Source organism: Agelaius phoeniceus, chromosome 2 (genome assembly GCF_051311805.1).
Source record: "Agelaius phoeniceus isolate bAgePho1 chromosome 2, bAgePho1.hap1, whole genome shotgun sequence".
Classification (NCBI taxonomy): Eukaryota; Metazoa; Chordata; class Aves; order Passeriformes; family Icteridae; genus Agelaius; species Agelaius phoeniceus.
The window spans coordinates 7,057,045-7,078,765 of NC_135266.1; positions in this window are offsets into that span (position 1 = coordinate 7,057,045).

Genomic DNA, 21,721 nt, shown 5'->3' on the forward strand with positions numbered 1-21,721 from the left:
CATCCCACCACAGCCCCTGCACCAGAGAACAGGACCAGCCAAACCACAATGTCATGACAGCTGCTCTTGCTATTTTAAAATGGCCAGTGGTGGTTTTGCTTATGAAATAAAGTTTCTAGCTGTTTCTCACGTAACACAGGAGACAGCCTGTCTCAGTGCAGATTGAATTATTATAATGAAGCAATCATCCTTTTACTGCAAATCTACCCAAGTGATAAACAGAAACAATAGCAAACACAGCTAAAATATTGGCTGACTCCCTCCAAAAAGTCCCCTCAGGTCTTTACAAAGATGTGGAAAAATAGTCAAGGTTAGGCCAATGTTCTGCAATAATTAGGATGAAGAAGGGAAACATGAAGTCATCCTTCTCTGAGTGTCTCATTCATCCTATTTATTAGGATTATCTGGCTGGTTTTCATGTTGATTTAATGGGAATGTGTCATTTCTTAAAATCTCAACTTTAATTTCTTGTTGATATTCACTGTTGAGTGAAAAACACAGAAAGAATAATACAACTTGAAACAAACTGGTCACTACTCTGCATTTTGTACATGCAAAAGTTGGATGGTAGTGGTGGGGCTGAGCCTGGACATCTGAAGAATGATTTTCTAGAATAAATCCACTTGGGGTGCATGTCTTGCTCAGGTAGATTCAGGTGGAATCTACCTGAAGCAAGTAGGCACTCAAGGCTCAAATAAACCCAGGGCAGAATTTATCTTACCTGGTTTTAGGAAGCTGGAAGGAAACTTTTATGTCATCAGTGGAGAATGGCAGGTTTGTCAGGGGTTTCAGTTTTCCTTTCCTGTAACAGGTGCCCACAGAGGTGTCCACAGAGCCTTCAGTTTTAATTAACCATTATTGTTTATTCTCAACAGCCCCAAACTCTGTGGGGCACTGCTGTCCCCTCAACAGGACTGTCCCAGGAGCAGGGTCCTGCCCAAGCTGGGAGAGGGGGGCAGAGAGCAGGTCTAAGCCAGCTCATCATTGTGTGCTGAAAATGTGATTTGAAACTCTTACATTTTGGAGTTTGAGAGACAACAATGGAATTCCCACAGCTCTTCCCTTCCAAATGTCCTGCCAGACTTGGAATGCTCTTCAGCAATTTGGGAAGGTATTAGACTTGCAAATCAATTTATTACTTTGACTTTGGCATTCTCATTAGGGCCCTGGCTGTACATCTGAACTGTTAACCCAGCTCAGTTTACCTTCTTGTAAACTTCACTGATATGTGAAGTGTTGGATGGGTCCTTTCTGAAACATATTGTCCTATTAAAACACATTTAAAGAGTCTTGTAAACCCTGGAGATTAACCCCAATGTTTATAGAGAGTTATAGATGCTAATTCTTGCATATTTGTCATTCCAAAGCATGGCCTGGTGGCAAACATTCTTCCTACACCACAGCATTTGCATCAGTGAGATTTGTCCATGCTCTGATTCCTTAGGACAGAGAAAAGAAATGGTGGGAAAGTGAGGAATATGGGCATTTGCCATCCTAGACTACATTAGCTGGTCATAAAATCTTAGCTAACTCATAGCAGGAGACTGGGAAATAGAAGGATCATCCCCAGAGGACAGTTTTAATTAAAACCTCGTGATATGAGATGGTCTCACCATGAAGAAGAAGCAGAATTTTCTTTTTTAGGTTTTGTTAATGTTCCTGTTTTGTAGCACCTTTGTGTATGATCTCTTCCTCTTTTCTTGCCAAACACACTGAGTTGGCAGCAACTCCACAAACCTTCAGCTTCCTCACCAGCTGTGGGTGTCTTAATCTGCCCAGAACTCATCAGTTTCCTCTCTTCTAGGGATGGAAGATTTTTAATACCTGCAAGTTCTGTCTGGTGGCAAATCAGTTAGATAAAACAGTGACAGACTCAACTGTTTAGGGTATATGGGTCTAACTGTAGGGAAATAGGTCCTGTGTGATCATAGAAAATGTATGTGTATTGGTTGTGTGTGTATATATATATATATATATATATATACATATATATACATACATATATATATAAATACACATGTGCACACACACATGAAGGGTTTGACACATATTTGTACGGCCAACACAAATCAGAGGAAATTCAATTTGTCTGAGTTAAACCTTTACTATATCTCCATAAAGCTAATCCTGGCAACTTTTTTTGAGGAACAGAAAGCACATTTTGGGTGATGTAACTCCTTTAGGAGACAGCAGATATATCAATTGTGACACTCAGAGGTGTCACAACTAGCTCAAGAATTTAAACCTTATGGATAGATGGGCTTTTTGGGGAGAACAGATGTTTGAAAGAGAGACCACTATGGAAGGAGACTGATGATGATGGTGATGATGATGATGATGATGATGATGGTGATGATGGAAAGGTAACACAGCTCTGACCAAGCATTTTGTGAACAGCTGCTGTCCAGAAACGTTGTGAGGGGTACCAGCAAAGAGCTCCACTCCCTATGTTGATTATCCCTACCTTGAAGAGAACAGGTCTTTATAGTTTAGGTGGTTTTTTTCTTTGTGCCTAATTTGTTAGATAAACAGATGCCTTCAATAAGTCAACTATTATTATCTATTTAATGTGACAGTCTTCTGGATCCCAAATTTTGGCTGACCACTGTGACTAAGATGAATGAAATAGATGGAAATTAATGATCCTCAGGCTGGCCAACTCAAATCCAATTTTTTTCTTTTTGATGGAAGATTCTTTGAAGGTAAAAAGAAGAGAAATAGTTTTCTATACAACTGAGAATCCAAGGGGCAATTAGAGGACAATTAAAGGAAAGAAGCTCGTACAGTCCTTTGTTGCTACTTGCAAAAGCAGTCTTAATAATTTGTCAGCAAAAATTAATCAGTTAAATCTATCTTTCTATCTTTTTTTTTCTTTTTAATGCATGTCCATGAGAGCTCATTATTTTGAAAATATTAATTAATCAACAATATTTTCTGCATAACTTTTCAAAAGTATTTCTTGCTGTCTAGGCCTAGAGCAGGCCACATTGTTAGATAAACAGATGCCTTGGTTGTGTGTTTTATTATGTTTCACACATTTGCTCTCTGCCTCAGGAAGTGCAGCTCAAAAAATCAGGTTTTTAGTGACTCTTACTCAACTATATCTGTGATATAACACAGTGAAAGGTGCACCCACCTGTCTGAAAAAATTTTATGTGCAACATAGATGGGAAAAAACACATGCTTCTTTTGGATTTTGGAGCATGCTGGGGCTCTGGGTTTCTAGTAACAGTTAAATCTTTGGGAGCTCCTTCCCTTAATCCCTTTGCTGTGTCCAGCCTCAATAAACAGATATGACTAAGAGAGGGCAGCCTGTGAGCAACAATGCAAACCCCAGCATACTTTTCTATCTGATTGTTTGATTGTACTTTACCAAATCAAGTAATTCAGTTCTCCTGTTAACAGTTGTGTGGGCACTGCATGGAAATTTTACTGATAATGCTTGAATTTCACCTCTTGCCCTTCCTCAACATCTCATTCAGGAAACTTGCCCCGTGTGGGAGCAGCTTCTGTGTCCTGCTAATCCAAGAGCACAGGTCAGAGTGAAAATGAAGCCATAACATAAAGACAGTTTGGCCTAAGGATGACTAAGGAATTTGAGTTTGTTATCTCAAATAGCTAAAACTAAAGAAGCCAAAATTACTTCATCTTGGAGCAGTGCAGAGTTGGATGAAGACAGCTCCTCCACAGGCAGAGAAGAGGGAAGGCTCTCCTTATTAAATTTATTAATTTCATGCCTGAAATTAATAAATTTGGGTGATAGCTTCAAATTAATAATGAGTAATAGCTTGAAATAACAAATCCAGTCACTGCATTTCCTTATGGGAGCAGAGTGCAGAGGCTGATCCTGCAGCAGGGTGTGCACCAGGGAGCTGCCAAAGAGAGGAAAGGAATTTAACTGGCAAAGGGGTCAGTAACAAAAGTCTGGCAACTTTTGCTCATATTTTGGGAGTCATAGTGTCCCCCTCAGCATTTGTATCTCCACTGTTTCTCTCAGGAGAGTAAATTTAGACCTTTATTTTGCAAAATATATTATGTGCAGGCTCCTTATGCTCTGCCTGTGCTGGAATTCCCTCCAAGGTCACAGCAGATCTTTGTGTGGGCAAGGGTGGTCATGGAAGTGATTTCAGTCTCACTCCTTGAGCATGTCCAGAGGGAGGGCAAAAGCCTCCAGGTTGCTTCGTGGCCTTCCTCTGCAAAGGCCTTGGGACAAGGTGTTGGCAGCAGGAATCAGGCCTTCAGACTAACAGGGAGAAACCAAAACTTCAGGATTTTCCAGTTGCTAACAAATACACCCTGACTCTATCTGGTTTCTGTCTTCCTTAGTGGAGAAAGGAGACGATGTTGTTGATTGGGTCTGCAATGAAGATTAACGGGAAAGGCATCTGAATACTGAGTGTCTAACAAGCTAAAGCAGTTTGCAGTTATTGAGTTTGGTCTGGGTGAATGAGCCCTTGATTGTGCAGCTACCTCAAAACATGGTGTGAGTGGCAGTGCCAACAGTTTGTCATGAAGCATAGAGACACTTGGGAGACACATTCCCAATACCCAGAGGCTCCCTCTCCTCTGCTGTTAGGGAGGGAGCTCTGGAAGGGCATCCAACCCCATGGCAGAGAGTGCCATGATAATGGGGCAGGCCCTGAGGATTCTGCCTGTCCTTGAGACCACCAGGAGCCAGAAAAGGCAGATGAGATTCCTGTTAGGATCACAGGCTTTTTGTGAAATCCAAGACTGCAGCACCTCCAAAGGAATAAAAGGTGTCAGCTTCAAGTGAAACCAGGCCTCTCTTCCCTCCTGCTTGCAAGGGCATTGAGGCAACACCACCACCACAAAGACAACCCCAGTTCATTGTTTGCAAGGAAGGGCCTGTGCTAATTACTTGTTGTCCCAGGCAATTGCTTTTGCAATGAACTGTGGCTCTTTCTCCCTTACTGGAGCTTGTGGTGAGGGCTTTAGCTGGTTGGGCTGCCTTAGGATGACTGACTTTAGCATTTGTACCACCTTCAGCCTCCCAGGGCTTGGATTAACCCTGAGAGGCTTAGCCTGGGCTGCCCAGAGCTGCTCCTCTGCCTCAGCTCTGCACAGGAACTCCTCTGGATGGGCAGGGTTGGAGGGATGAGCAAATCAGCTTGTCTGGGGTGACCCCTGGATGGTGTTTCCCTGCTTGGATGAGCACAGGGGGAGAAAGAAGGTGAAGATCATGGGAAAGTGGTGAGAACCACCCTCGATGAGCCAATTACTCAAACTTTCCCCCTTGGATTGTGTCAGGTGCCTCTTGCAAAAACCTTAACTCACACTGTTAGGAGTTTAATTTTAGGTTCTTGCCTCCCACATATGGCTTTTATACTGTGGGAAGCCTTCAGACATATCACACTTAATCACAGTTTATCCTTACTCATTTTCTTGCCACGCTGGATATTTGTTTTTAATCAAGAACAACTTTTCTGTGTCATGCATTCATCCAACTAAATGATAATGTGCAGCTCTGCTCCAAGAAGCTGCTATATCTTGCTGCATCATTTCAAAGCAGGGCTTGCTGAGCTGAGTAACAATATGCCTTTTTCTTCTGCCATCCTGGGCATCTGGCACAATACAGAGACAATAAAATAAATTATTTCTTACTTTTTTCCTTGTCCAATGAAATAGAAATAAATCTCTTATCTCTGGCCAGCTCTGGCATTTTGAGGATGTAAGACTTTTCCTAGCAGAGGAGTAAGGACAGAAAGAAACCTGAGTGGCACTGTCTGTCCATTAATTAGAAAAACCACAGTGAGTGAAAGCTTGGCCCTCCAGAAGACAGCAAGAGCTTTGCTGCAGACTTTCATAAAACCAGGATTAAACTCACCCACTATTTAACACTAATATAGTAAATTTTGCATCCAACACATCTGATGATTCAGTTTCTCACTGAATTTACTAGTAGCCTAAGTGGGATATTTGGTCTGAGAGACAGTAAACTTAAAGCCACAAACATATTTCACTGGAGAGTCAGAACTCTCATACCACAGCTGACATTGCCAAGGCAGAAGTATGTGGAAGACAAATGCAGTTTTAGCTCTGTAAACTTTGGATTAAGTTTGGAGGAAGAACTGGATTAAAGAAAAATACACTCTTGTGTCCCATACAGTAATTGAAACTGTGATGGAGAGAAAGAAAAATGCTTGCCCACAATATGTGTTAATACAAACATGAATTTGCAGGGTGTTAGGGGAAATAACTTCTATGAAAACAGCTTTGTAAAAAGATAAGGAAAAGAATTTTATTTTATTTTTTTGTTCAGCCATCACATTTTAATCTGCTTCTCTACCTGCACTGGCTATTTCCAGGAATGTGAGTTGTTTGGGAATACCTGACACACACATCATGTATTTTTCATGTCAGAATCACCAGTAGGAGATATCATTATGTTGTTGAGCATTCATTTTTATCTGTTAGTGAAAGAGATGAGTGAATGCATCTATGTTCCCAGCAGAGCTGCCAGGGTGAGATGGACATCCTGTACACAGACTAGCACTTTAAAACTGCTTATATTTCACCTTCTTTTTGCCTACAAAATACCCTGCAAAAAGTGCATTTTCTGGAGAGATCATGGGTTGGGTAAGAAACAACCATATCTAATTACTCTTGAACCCTTCCCCTCTCACACTACCCTCCAAGCCTCAGCTTTTAACATCAGCCTTGCTCTGGTTTATAAAGAATTTATTTTTTCTGAGTGGCCAAGTTTTACAGCCCCTGCACTGATGTAGGGCAATTCCTTCTCTGCTCCTGGGAGCACCAGACATGAGTGGCCAAGAGGACAAAGCTGAGGTGACACTGCTGTGGACAGGGGAGGACAGGGCACACAGGGGCTGCTGCTTCACTCAGCCATAGCTACCAGCACAAGTTTTAGCTGATCTCTGTGTAACCCTTGGGAGAGCAAAGCCCTGGCCTGAGCCTTTTTATCTTCTTGGGCCCCAAAGCCTTGGCACTGCCTCAGTTCTCATGTGGTTCCTGGATCTGACAAATCAGAAAATCGCCTTCATCTCGCGTTGCTGGAAGGTGCTGCCTTGGTGGGACAGCTGGAGCAGTGGTGGCATTACAAAAACCAGAGTGGCCACAGGGCAGCTCTGGGGCAGGAGATGCTCAGTCAGATGGGCCAGAAATGCTCCCCTGCTGAAGAGGTATCCCAGTGTCACTGCACTCTGTCTCCTGTTCTGGTGACAGACTGTTCTGATTTTGGTTTCTGTCAGTGCTCACATAAGTCAGTGACTACTTCTTTGTGGATATAACCATTAAGGACTCAAACCATCTGACACTTCACAGACATGTGTAAATGACAAATAAAAACATCCATAATATCATCAGAACTCCTAGAACAAAGATGAGGTCTGATGGTTTTTTTTCAGAGAGACAGAAAGCACAACTTTAGGCTCTGATCTCCTTCTACATCATTAGCTGAAGTGACTATAATCTTAGGTTAAAATAAAATATCCTTCTCAAGTCCTCTTTAAGTTAGTCTTACTTTTCAGTCAGGTACTGAAGAAGCAAAACAAAGCAAAGCAGCTCATAAATCCAAAAGCTTTTCCCATCTTACTAAAGTCTTGTGCCAGAATTTATTTTATATATAAATGTACATACATGCTCTGTCTGAAACACCCATAATTGCTAGAAAACAGAGAGGCTGTGAAGGATTAAACAGAGCATGAGACCTGCAAATAAAGATTGGATAATTAGGGATTTTTTCAATTCATTGACAGTATTGAAAAAATTAAACCACCGTTTCTTTCAAGTTGCCCCAAAATGAGAATATTCAAAGTGTTTTAGAGGAATCAAAGAGTGGGAAAAAAAAATGTGACTGGAATATATTATTTTTTTTGCCTGAAATTAAACATTGTAAGTACTTAACTGAAACTGGAACTGTGTTTTCAAACATGAAAGCATAGCATTTCATCCTTAAAATATGAATATTTAATTATTTTTTTCACTTTGTCAGGCTTTTTTAGAGTCTTATTTATCTGACCAGTCCAAGGCAACATTGGGCATAAATTAGAACTTATTCTTGTCAATCTGTGCCAGCATTTTCCAGGAAATAAATACAGCTGTAAACAACATTCCTCTGTCCAGCCAGAAACCATGATGTTACCTGCTTCTAATTTGTATAACAAGTGTGATTCACCAGTGACATGCAACTGTTTAGAAATTATCATGAATTCTCAGCCTTACAGCAGACCCCTAGTTTTTCATCCTCCTACAGTAATAATGTACAGAAGAGAAGACAGATGACCCTGGTCTCTGTCGCCTCCCTGGGAGATGGTTTTTCCCCAAACTCCATCCCCCATGCAGTTATGTGAATCATGGAATTTGCTAGGGCTGCCTGGCATGATTTATTTCATAGACCTCAAGTGAACAAATTCTTGAATGTTGTAATTTACCAGCATTTTTTAATGCTGGGAAATCTTCCTAGCACAATGGGTTCTTATCTAAAATTCTATACATGGCATGTTTTACCATCCAGTCCTGAGGTTATACAGAAAGCTTTTGAAAATGCATGCTGTTTTACACATGAATGTTTTATGTGCAGCGCATATTCTGAGCCATTTTCTGTGCAGACTGATGGTAACACTGCACTGACTTCAGCAGCACTTCATTAGACCAATGCCCATGGATGTTGAAGAGCCAGAGCTTCCCTATCTGTGACAGCTACCTTTCATTTGAGAGCCTGTATGGGGACAGAAGGCTCATATAACGGAGAGTGAAGGTATCTACCAACTTCATAACTCTTTATGACATATTAATGCACATCATGGGGGGCAGAGCAACAGTTTCTGAATATTGGGCCCTAATATTGAGCAATTTTTAATTTGTGTTTCTTCTTCTATGCTTTACAGCGTACTGTGAAGTCCAGAATGTAATGCAACAAAGCAAACCCTCTGAGCCTGGAGCAACTGCAGAGTTTCATAACCCAGAACATGAACAGAGTGGGATGTTGAGAGGCCTGTCAAAGCAGCTGTCCAGACTCACAATTCCTGGTGAGTTAAAGGCTGTATCTCCATCCATGGAAATGAGGCCTTTGTGAGAGTCAGCATTTGCATTAATTAGAATAACTGAGAAGCTTCTCTGGTCATTTCATCTGATCTCTATCTTCCATGGACACATCTGCTCAAGCTGAAGAGTATTCCTCAGACTTGGAAGCCCACTATGCTTTTTGTTTCTTGGTATTGTGTCACTGGAGTATTTCCTTGGACAAAGTGGAGGAGGATTTTCAAAGGGTTGCTCAAAAAACTTTTCTTTGCTGGAGACTGTACAACCCCAGGAAAAAAACCCAGGGGAGGGCTGGGGGAAAGAGCAGACATTAAAAGCACTCTCATATGCTTCTCTTCTCAGAAAGCCTGGTTGTATACACTTCTTGAGGAAGAAGTCATGGGGGTGAGGGCAGGGAGGGTATCTTTGAGTTCCCTGAGGAAACAATTTCCCCCTGCCCTTCTCCAAGTTGGAATGGGACCCCTCCAAGAGAATCCAAAGGGATGCACAGTCCCAGAAGATGTGCTAGCAGTAAAATACAAGGCTTTGCACAACTTAGCAGACGTGCATTAAATCATGTCCTTTGATGGGAAAGACATTTCTGCCCTGGGTAAGATCACAGCGCTGCAGATTTACTGCTCGGCTGGGGCGCGCTCATGGAGCGCCCGGAGTATTCTGGAACGAGCTGGGCTGTGGAGGTGGGGAAGGTTTACACCTGCCTTGGGCTGGACCACTGTCAGAGGGTAGTGGAACTCTCTAATGTGATCCAATCCTGCACTACAGAGGACAACTACTCAGAAAATTAGTCTGAAAACAAAAAGTTGATGGAAAATCCAGAAATCAATAAAAAAAGTCTTCTTCAGTTCCAGAATCGGTCTTGAATCATCTATCACAAAGCTTCTTTCACCAGGAGAGGTGTATGGGTGAGGGAAGGCTGAAGGGCAGTGTAAAAGCAGCCAAGGTGCAGCTCATGAGAAAGAAAATCCCTGGACATGTCTGTCTGTACAGTGCAGCACCAGCCAAATAGTGACTGCATGCTCTTGTTGTCATGGTCTGCAAAGCAAACAAAGTTCATGGTCACCTTGTGATCTTTCAAAAAAGACCCAGGCAGAGAGGGCTGTCATGTGAAGCACAGGAAAGGTGAGTGAGATTTTGGTGTTCCAAAAACAAACAAGCCTGATTTTGGCAACTGTCAGAGACACATGTGGTCTGCCCCTCGCCCTCCCACCCCAAAATGAGTGGTACTTGGCAGAGGTAACCCCAGACTGTATTGCTGGGAGGGAGATACCCTGCCCTCACCCTCCAGACTGATGGCTGTTCATAGGAAGACAATCCTGGACCACTTCCAGCTCAACCCCTCTCAGCTGACTGGTTCACTCTTTTCATGGAGCTAACCCACCTGTAGATGCCCTTTGCTTCACATTCAGAAATTATTTGCTGTTGTCTTTGTTGGTTTTTTTGGTGGTGGTGGTTTGGCTTGATTCAGATTTTTGGGAGTTTGGGGAGTTATGGGGATTTTTTTGGGGGAGTTTATTGTTTGGTTGGTTGGTTTTTGTTGTTGTTGTTGTTGTTGGTTTTGGTTTGATTTTGATTTTGGTTTTTTGGGTTTTTGTTGATTTGTTGGTTGGTTTTGGTTTTTTGTTTGTTTTTTGTTCTGTTTTTTTGCAGGAGAGTGCTCTTGCTGCACTCCTGCCCAGGGTGCCATGTGGCAGAAGACAGACTGACAGCAGGGTCCTGTCCTTCCCACCCTGCATGCCCAAAGCCCATTGTGGCATCCTCAGGGGCTCAGCATTTCAAGGAAGCCATACATTGAAATGTACACCGTGGGACTCAGTTCCCTTTGCTCCTTTCACCAGAGGTATCAGCTCACACCAGGCTTCCACAGAAGGTGGTAGCTCTGGTGGGTTTGGATCTTGGGCAGGAAGAGGGTGGGACTATGAAGCAGTGGCCTGGCAAGTCAGCAAGGCCCCTTGTCCCTGGCAGCCTGTTTGTTCCCAAGCATTTTGGACCAGTTCCCCACTTCTGTGCCTGATGTATCTCACAGATCACCAGCGTAGCTGCCCCATGCCAGCAACCCCATTAATTTCTTCATTTAATATTATTCTGTGTACTATTTGTGACAGAATCCTTTTCCCAGCCTAAACAATATATTCCTTTATTCTTTTCTCATAAATAATGCATTTCAGTCCTCACAGCTCCTCTTGCTCCTCTTCCCTATATGTTCCCATCTGCCTAAATTCATTCTCTGCAGAGCCTGGTGCCAAGGCCTGGGTCCAGGGCTGTTCTTCAGAGTCCTTCAAAGCAGAGCAGAGTGGGGGTAATTTTTTGCAGCACATGCTGACTTGCTGTCCCAGAATGACATTTGCCTTTTCCCCAACAATATCACATTGTCAATTCATGCTCGGTCCCCGCTTTTCTCTGGTGCCCAGACTGGTTTGTGCAGCAGCCCAGTCCATCTGCCCAGCTTGTCCTTCTTCTGTGCACCTGAGTTTTCCTTCCTGAATGCTGCCCTCCCACTGAGTTTCACCCTGCTGATTTTAGATCCCTTTTATTTTATCAGGGCTGCTTTGAATTCCAGTTTTATCTGTGAAAGTGCTGCTCAGACCTCTCCAGCCTCATGCTGTTGGAAATCTTTCTGAAGCCAAGATATACCACCTCCACAGCACACCCTTACCCACCAGCCCTGTAACCCTGCCAGAGAAGGAAATTCACTTGGTTTGACACAATTTACTCTTCACAAATCCACAGCAGCTTTTTTCCTTGCCTTCATGCTCTCAGAGTCACTGACTGATTGTCAATAATTCAGATGAGTATTTTGCATGGTGTTGAGCTTCCACTGACTGTTTTACCATTGTCCATGTGGACTTTCTCTTCTTTTCTAAAGCCAGGTACAGTGCTTTTCCCCTTGGTTACTGAATCTCACATCTCAAAACTCATTCATACCTGACTTTTTGGAAGCACTTTTCCTGTGATTGCCAGGAATTCTGGCAAGGGGTACATGGCCAGTCCTGTAGGTAGATCAGCATGCCCTTACTAACCAGCTTTGAATGAGCTGTGTTTTCCTAAAAAGTGGTTTGCTGCTTTCCAAAACACTGCAAAAATGATGTCATAGGAAGAAATGCTACTGCATTTTAGTCAAGTCAAAAACTTCTGTGTAATTCTGTGAACTGAATTTGTCCCACAAGAGGTGGGGCTCTCTCTACAGGTCTGGGAGTGATCCATGAGCTGACCAACAAAATCACTGTCTGCCTTGCTGTATTTTTTGAAAGTTTCATAGGAAGACAGCTCAAAAAGACCCCTCAACCCTTAAAAACCCCACAAAACAACAACAAAAAACCCACTAACCAAAAAAATGCAACATCCTCTCATTCACCTTTGTCTTAAAGAATTTTCTATTGGAGTTCTCCCCATTGCTTTGAGATTCACTCCTGAGTTTTCTGAATTTGGGAATGACGTAATTTCCTTAATCTCAGCCTGGTCCCCCAGCCACCTAATCCTGTGCTACTTGCACCTACCCACATGCCTTAAATCCCCGTGCAATACCTTTCACAGGCACCTTCTTTAAAGATAAACATATGTTACAATAACAGTAAAATAACACATTACTCTCACAGCCCTTCACACTTGTTAACACTCATCTGGATCTATGCAACCTCAGTTTTACATTTACAATTTTATTTCCATAAATTTTAAATCCATACCTGGGCTGTGGGATTTAATCACAGGTAACTAATGGCTTTCTTTATGAATCTTATTGTTGGTGCACTTCAGTGTAGTGCAGAGTACAAAGTATAACAGAAAATTTCTTTCCTGGGGACCATATGGTAAAAGAATAAAGCTCTGACTTAATGCCCTTGCTTTGCAGAGTAGCACAGTCAACAAACCCCTATTAGATCATGGGATAAATATCGACAAGTTCCAGAGTATTGTTTCACCTGTTGCTATAGTAATTTGAAATTTTGTTCTATGAGCCATATAAAAAAGGGATGAAACAACACATTAGTATTTAATTATTACCAAATTTGCTGCACTGGTACCACTCAAACCAGAATCACCTGCATTTAAAAGAAAAGTGGGATGTGGGCATTTCTAGGTCAAATTGCTCTGTATAGGCTTTCATCCTAGAAATTATTTGTTCATATTAATGGAGAAGAGCAGGCTTTCCCTGGTCTTTAAGCCAATGATTTAAGGTTTACAACTCCAAACCAGATGACACTGCCTATTTTGGAGTCACATGAGTTTATAATTTCATGTGAAGGATAAGTGCTTTATTGGGAAGTCACAGAAGGGCAAGGGGTCATGTTGTGAGCTTTCCTGAGCAGGGAGTGCCTCAACACTCAGGCTCAGTGCAGGAATGTATCATCCATAATGCATGGACTGCCCCTCAGCAGGCTTCCTGTGGCGTGAAAAGATGCTGTGAGGGCATCAGGGAACAGCAGAGACAAAGGTCAGGAACCAGGGCAAGCCTGAAGGGACCAGATCAATTGTAGGATGTGACATGGGATCAAGAAACTCTTACCCAAGTTACTGCATCATAGCTGTAAGCAACTGTGTGATGCTCATGTTCCTTAGCAGGACCTGAAAAACTGACCAGTAGCATTTTAGCTTATGCATTTCCTTCCAAAGCCATCACAGTGGAATCTTCTGAGACTGCTTCAGTCCCCTCCTGCTCATACAAGTTACTACAAAGTGTGTGCAATTTGAGAAGAACCTTCTTTTGCATTTTCTCTGAAGTAGGCAATATTCTTTAGCCCTTCTGTATTTTAACTGCTACCTTTATAACAGGTTAGAGGTGTCCTGCTAGATTGTTTCTAAAGATTTAATAGTTGCTCTTTCTTAACATAAAGCTGTAGTTTAGCTCAGCATTTTGTAATGCCAAGGCTCTGGAAAGGAAAGTGCTTTTCAGTCTGTGCAACACAACACGTTGTGCTGGTCTGTGAGGCAGCAGATGGGTGGTCTGTGGATGGATTAAAAAAATAAGAAAATCAAAGCATGCCCTTGCACATCTGACAAACAAATAACCTGGGGGTGGGGGTGCAGGGGAAACAGCACTGAAGATCAGCTGCATTTGGCTGCAGAGGAAAAGCAAACTGGCAGCACTACACAGGCTGTCCTTGACTTCTTTTTTGCAAGAGGATGCATATTTTTTGGGATGAGGAATGCTGACCAGCCCTGTTGAGCAGTATGGGGCACACAGCTGCATAGAGTTATGGAGACTGCAACACCACCATGTGAAATATGGTGTCTCAATGTCTGGGGATAGTACAATTGCTGTTGTGCCTTTGAATTGGCACCATCCTGCAAATTATTAAATAGATGTCTGTCTGGAGGTGCTGCTAAGTGCTTTTGATGCCCAAAAAGTGATCTTTGTCAGCTTGTGCTAGATAGGATTTGTCACTGGTGAGTTTTGGTACCCTGGGCACACCAGCTGCCCCTGTGACATTCTGCAGAACCAACCAACCCTGGAAGAGTTAAATCTTTCCAGTGCATGGGTCCAGCCTTTCTCCAAGGAGCAGCCTTTCCCCTTCAGAAACAGGCAGCTGGCACCCTGCCCTCAGCTTGTTTGTCAGAAAAGGGGTTCCTTTCTTTGCTGAGGGCATGGCCCAGGAGTGGTGAGTGAGCCCAGCCTGGCACTGCCCTGCCTGGCAGCGAGGTTCTCACAGCTCTGGGGACTCATTGCTCTGCTCTGCTGACAGCTCCAGAGTTCCACTGGATGACAGTTTCCTTTTTTCCTTTTCTTTTCTTTTTTTTTTAATTTTTTCCTCCTTGCAGTCCTCCTGGCAGGTACAAATCTTCTATTCATGTCTCATTAAGCCATATTTTTCACAAGGAAGGGTTTTGTCCCCTCCTGTGCACTGGTCTTACAGGGATCACCCAGAAATGAGGGAGTGGAAGGAAAGGGGAGCAAACACTCTGCTCTCACCCTGAGGGATGGTCACAAAGATTTCTGAGGTCTTTCCCACAAAGCTGAATTTCATGCAAAAGGGGTAAAGAGAACTCAAATGGTCTCATTTGCATCTGCAACTCATTTGTGAAGTGCCACGTTTCAGGTGCAACTGGAAGGTTCAAGATCAGTTTTTTAAATGATCTGCCCTGAAGCACTGCTTGGGCTCCTGGCAAAATCCCTGGCTCAGTGATGGGGCCAGCAAATGCTCTTGTACACTCATTAGCTTTCACAAATGCAGGGCTCCACACACAGCACTCATCTGGATCCTGGCACAAAGTTAATAAATGCTCAAAAGTTCAAAATTCTAGTTGTTTTTTTTTTTTTTTTTTGCATAAGTAAGTTGTCTGGCAGTAGCAGGTGCTACTCCAGCCTGGAACTGAGGTAATTTGTGTCTCTGTCTCCTTTTTCCACAGGAAGCAATAGCCAAAAATTCCATTCAGCATCACCTACAATGTTCAGCCCCATGTGTTCTTGACTGCCTTGCCTGCAAAACCCATCTGGGGAGTTTTCCTGTAGCTACATGTGGTGATGTGCAAATTTATTCACTTGCCTACACCATGGAGCCACCCTGAGGCTCTGCATTGTTGCAGAGGAGCTGTCTCTGAACCCTCCACAGAAATGCCCAAGATACATCAACTATCCACAGCCTTTTTTAAGGGCTTTCTGTGATTTTTGTGAAAATGTGAACTTTATGGGCCAAACTGTCTGTTGGCATAAAACAAGAGAGTGCTGAGGTTCTGGTTAACCAAAACTAGTTGTGCACATCAAAGGACTCGGATCACTGAAGACAGTTGTTTTTCTGTCACCCAGCATAAATTGGACAGAGTTCAGTTCTGCTTTCCTCCACTGGATGCTGTTGTCCCCTTGAAGCTTAAAGCTTCAAGTGTCATCACTCTTGGCTATAAGGAGGAATCTGTTGGGGTGACACCACCTGCTCAGTGTTTTTTGCTGACAAATCTAAAGTGTAAGACCCCTCATTTTGGAGCCACAATCCCTGTGCTTCCCTTGCAGCTTGCTAAAGTGGGCTGGCAAAGAGAGACATTGCAAGTCCTCATCTCTCCAAGCATTGAGAGTTCTTTTCCTCTAAGTCCAACAGGAGTTTTCTCATCTCCAGGAAACCAGGAATTGTCATAGCTGCAAATTTTGGGTGCAGGAAGAGGAAGAACATTGTCCACTAAAAATCAGCACTGTTGGGCAGGTAGAGCCATGGGGCAGCACTTTACAGGTGCCACTGGCAGCATCAGTGAGAATTGGTGGAAAATCTGGATCACTTTGTGAAGCAGTAGCTTGAACATGGAGCAAGAAAAGCGATATTCAATGAAGCTCTGCTTTATGAACGAGAAGAAAACACGCTCAAAAAAAGTGCTCCAAAAAAAGTATGAATTAAGTAACTAAGAGGAAAATTCACCTAAGTCCCACAGGTAAAAAATATTTGGACACCCTTAGCTCACTAGCACACCCAAAGAAGTCTTGCGAGTGTTAGTATTCTTCAGATATGACCTATTTTTTTTTGGTTCTTGTTTTTAGCATGAATTCTTTTGTAATGCAAGGATAGTCTCTGCAGTGCCTCTGTAGGGAGCTGTAATTCTAGATATGATATCTGTGGGTTTAGGGAGGGAACAGAAGCAGGTAAGTGTCCTCTAGAGAAAAGGCTCTTGTGAAAAGTGACCCTGTAAAACTGAGATGCTCTCTAATAACTGGGAGCTGCTGGAAGGTCTAAGCCTTGGACAGGGCTGGAAGCAGGTATGCATAAGCAAACATGAAAACAGATATGGAACCAGATAATATTTATTTTGCTTAATCCTTGGTAGGGGCACATTCCTGAAAGTAACTGGAGCACCAGGTCTCACATGCTTTTAAGGGAAGCTGTTTCTGCAGCAGGGACTGTGCCAAAGAGGCACAGAGCCTCAGGATTGCAGCTGGCCTGTCACTGCATGGGAAACAAGGACATGGAACTGGGCATGGTGGGAAGAGCAACCATTGCCATGGGTGCCACAAGGCACAGCCAGTGCAGCCAAACTCCTGGAGGAGGGATAGGGTTCCCTATGGTACAAGGGGTGCGAGCAGGGGGTTTGACCCAGCTCTCGAGTCACAATTTGCTTTCCATCCTGATTTTTTTTTGTTAAGATGTCTATCACCTTCTACCCAATTTGAGTGTATCTTTCATTTCTCACTCAGCACAGGCTGGTGGGCACAAGAAGCTGAACTCTGCTCCTTGTGCCTAAGGAAGAAGGTGTGTGGCACTCGTGTGTCCTGATGTCTTTCCTCATCAGTATTCCCTGGACACCTCATCATGGGGTGAAGGGCTCAAGAGCATTGTAAAATCTTTCATTAGACTAGCTGAAATACAAAAAAAAACCCCAAAACCCAAAAACCTGACAGTTATATTGGTGGACACACAGCTCTCACCTCATGACTCAGAAACCAGTAGCAGCATCTTCCAAACAGGAAGCCAAAACACAGGTGAGAGACAATAACTCTTTGTTCAACACAGTTATGCCAGATGACCAGACAGCTTTAGAGAAGAAGGATGGTCACACATGAGGTTTTAGCAAGAGGAAGTTGATAACAGGTTCATTTCTTCAGAGAAAAGCAGGGGGAAATGTGTTGGCAGGCAGCCCACGTGGGAGGAGCTTCATTCAGCCAGACAGGAGGAAGATCAAAGTAGGCTTAAGTACATGGACATCGTTGAGTCCATAATTTCTTTCTTTTTTCTGCTCTAGTAGATTTGAGCATTTTGCTTTCTAGTGTTGCCTTTTGGAGTTGTATCAGAAGCCACTTTTCAGGATGGTCCTTTGAGACATCAGTGAGACCAGTTAGTGGAAAATATCCTCTAAATGGTGACTGAGTGCTCTGGTTCATTATTGATTGTCCAGCAGAGCTCACTCCAGCACATACACATTGTCCAACTGCATGGTTTCCATCAGTCCTGTGGTGTACAGGTGTGGTGTGTGTCAGGTTTCATGTGGAGCATGTGAAGCTCCCTGGATTGCAGTGGGGCTGCTTGGAGGGCAGTGTGGCAGTGGCTGCAGGAATGGGTTTACAGACTATTTATTTTCTGCTTGTTGCTGTTCATTTTTTCAAGGGCAGGTTGGGTTTGTTTTACTTCTGGTTCTGAGTTTGTTGAGGGTGGCAGTTATTTAAAAGTTAGAAAGTTAGTTGCTGGGGGAAATTTCTTTCAAAACACATGACATTCTATTGCTGGTTTTAGTTACTTGATGATTTTCCATTTGGATCCCATTAGGGTTTAGTATGTGAAACCTGAGGGATGGAGGCAGTCGGTTGGCTTGGATTTCTGCACTGAGCCAAGCTTCTGGTTCCACATAGAATAAGCTGAATTGGAAGAGACCCATCAGAATCATTGAGTCCAACTCCTGGCCCAGCACAGGACACCCCAGGGTCTCACCATGTGCCTGAGAGCATTGTCCAAACACTTCTTGGGCTCTGCCAGGCTGGTGCTGTGACCACTGCCATGGGGAGCCTGTTCCAGTACTCAATCCCCCTCAGGGTGAAAAACCTTTTCCTGATATCCAATCTTAACCTCCCCTGACTCAGATTCATGCTATTTCCTCGAGCCCTGTCACCAGAGAGAAGAGATCAGTGCCTGCCCCTCTGCTCCCCATCATGAGGATGCTGAAGACAATCAATCACTGTGAGGTAAGGGCAGTTTTTCTGATAAGGCAAAGCTCAGTCTTACACCAGCAAAGTAAGTGCCATCATTGCTCTCCTCCAAGTGACCAGTGGCCCCTGAGAGACTCCTTTAAGGCACAGCAGTGTGATATCTTTTGAATGTATTTGGTTGCAAGTTCGGTGGCAATATCTGTGCTGATCTGCAGGCATGCTTGTGCATGGAAGATTCAGGGTCTCACTTCACCAATGATAGTACCCCTGAAATTGATAGAGGTGTAAGAATATTTTAGAGACAGTTTGATGGCATTGTTGAAGACTGAATTTGTGATGGGAACTGAAAATAAAATACAGGCTTCCAATCCAGCTGGTGAGCATGTGATTTCTGAATGTTGGTTCAAACATAGGCTTGGTGACATGGTTATTTAAAAAGAAAAATCTTCTGTGAAGTTGGTTTATAAAGAAGTTGGAATCTTTTGGGGTAAACTGGGTTCCTGTGGCCTAAATTTATTGAAAAAAAAAATTGGTGGAGTCAGTGGGTGAGTTTGGTGATGTGTTTGAGTTGGGAATCTGTGGGTATATTTCATTTTGTAGGTTCTTAAGAGAGTCTGCAACACTTACTGGGGATGTAGTTGCACAGGCAGTTTTTGGCTGTGGCAGCATGAATGGTGCTAATTTGGGGTGCTCCATTTTATGCAGACCACGGGAAAAATCCAAAAATCCTCAGCTTTCTGAGTGAGGAAGGGCTGAGGATGATTTCTCTTCCGTGTGATAATTCAGAGGATGATTTCTCTTCCTTGTGACAATTCATCAGGAAATCTGGAAGCAGTTGATCTGCCAAGGGGAGGGGGGGGGAGGTGGATTTTTTCTTTGGCTCAGGAGAGCAAAAGCACTGAATTTAGGATTGCTGTCTCAGTGCAACCTTTGTGTGCCGCAGGGCTTCCCAAAGTCTGCAGCCAGGCAGCCTCTGCTGGCAGCCAGGCTCCAGAGCTACGTGTGCATGCATTCAAAGAGCCCCTGCTCTGCCCACTGCCTGAGCCCCCACATCTCCCCCTCTTTTCCATTCAAATCCTCCCACCCAGGAAGAAGCTGCTGCATGGCTGAGGAGTTGCACTGGCAGCAAGCTCGGGGGATGTACTGGGATTTTTGGTCATGTTATTCTGACTTGGGGAGCTGTTTGTCCTCCTTCAGTATTCCAGGCAGCCAGCCTGAAAAGAAGTTCTGATCCTGTGCTGCAGGCCAATCGTGGTCACAAAGATCTCTTTGTTACAGCTGTGTCTGTGGCATTGTTCCTCTCCAACAAAACTCCCCTGCCAAAGCCCCGATGCACTTGGCTCTGAAAGTGCCAGGCTGGTAATGCAAGGGGTGAATTCCTGCTCATTCACCCCATCCTGCCTCCTGCATCCTTCTGCCCTGCAGCTTTCTACTTTCTCAGGCCATGATGGGTGGGAGAATGCAGGCAAGGCATGGTGGTTTATGCTCCTTGCAGCCCGTGTGTTACACAGACCCCACATCATCAGGTGTGCAAATGTCCTGCTCTCAGTCAGGTTTGAACAGAACCTGTGCAAAAGTCATTAAGGTTGGAAAAAGTCCTGTAGGATCATAAGCCCAGCTGTTAACCTAGAACCAGCACCATGTTCACCACTAAACCATGTCCTCAAGTGCCACATCCACATGTTTGGAATACTTCCAGTGATTCTACCACTTTCCTTGGACAGCCTGTTCCAATGCCTGACAACACTTTCTGAGGAGAAATTTTTCATTATATCTAACAAAAAAAACCTCCCCCAGTGCAACTTGATGCCTTTTCTGGTAGTTGTAGAGCACATTAAGGTCTCCCCTCAGCTCCAGGTTTGCCCTCTGTCAGACCCAGCACTTGGTTTCTGAGCAGATGATGGTGAATGGGTTTTCAGAACCAGGGCTGCCCCCTCAGCCTGTGGGGCACAGGAGCACTGAGCTCTGCACTATACAGGGGTTTTTAATGCCCATGTGGAGGGATCCTTGGTGTATGTATAAACCACAGCGCCACATATCTGGGAGCACTTGACAGATTTTTAATCTAATGCACCCATTTCTGTCCCCTGAGGCAGGACACAGTCAGGACAATGGATTCTGCCATCCCAGCACAGCCAAGGTACAGCACAGCTGCAATCCCAGCACTGCTGTACCCTGGATTCCCGTTGCTGGAAGCTTTACCTGGATTGCCAAACAATATTGTTTTTTCTACTCAATTTGCCCTGTACTCCTTCATGTGTCCACTACTACACTTTTCACTACTTTAGAGGAAAATCTGGAGTTTTTCCAATCAGTATTTCCATGCAAACTGACTTGAATTTCAGGGTGCATAATAGGCAGGGAGCACAGGTAAGGAACAGTAAAGACCCTCACCCTTCTCTCCTCTCTGTCTCTGCACTGAAAGGTCCCTCTAAGGCATCCATCTGCCCCTGGCAAACACCAGCCACACACCTGTGAGCCAGATGTAAACAGCTGCTTGATAGGTGTCATTTGTGATCCAGACTTAATACAAACCATGCTAAGGATTGGTTACAAATGGCTCCATTAAAAAAAAAAAAAAGACAAAATGCATAGCACAGGTAAGTAGCACCTCTTTTCTTATTTCACCTTTCCTTTTATCTTATTTGCTTTCATATCTCTGCTATGGAGGACACACTTGTGTGGTGGGATGAATAGCAGCTGAATTTCATTAGTGTGGCCTGGGTGTATTAAATTGCTTAAATAAACACTTGAGCAATATGCACAGTCTAAACATTTGTTTAAGTTCTTACCTGAGCAGGAACACTTCACTGCTATTCCTTACCTGCACCAACCCCAGTGAATAACCTGGCAGGCTGGCTGGTTCTCTCTTTGATATCTCACTTGGTGCATGTAAAATTTCCTAATCCAAGAGTTTCTAACAGAAAATCCCTTTAAATATTGCAAGGGCATTGCCTTACATCAAAACACCTTCTGAAAACCCCTCCATGTAAGGATAATGGACTTGTTGTTTTTGAGATACCAGTGCTGCAATTGCCCTTGTTCAGCCCTCCACTCTGGATTTTCACTACTTGTTTCCCATTAAATTTTCTATTTTTGCCTTGGATTGATTTAAGAACCCTTTAATTTATTTTTACTTTAAACTTGCAACTT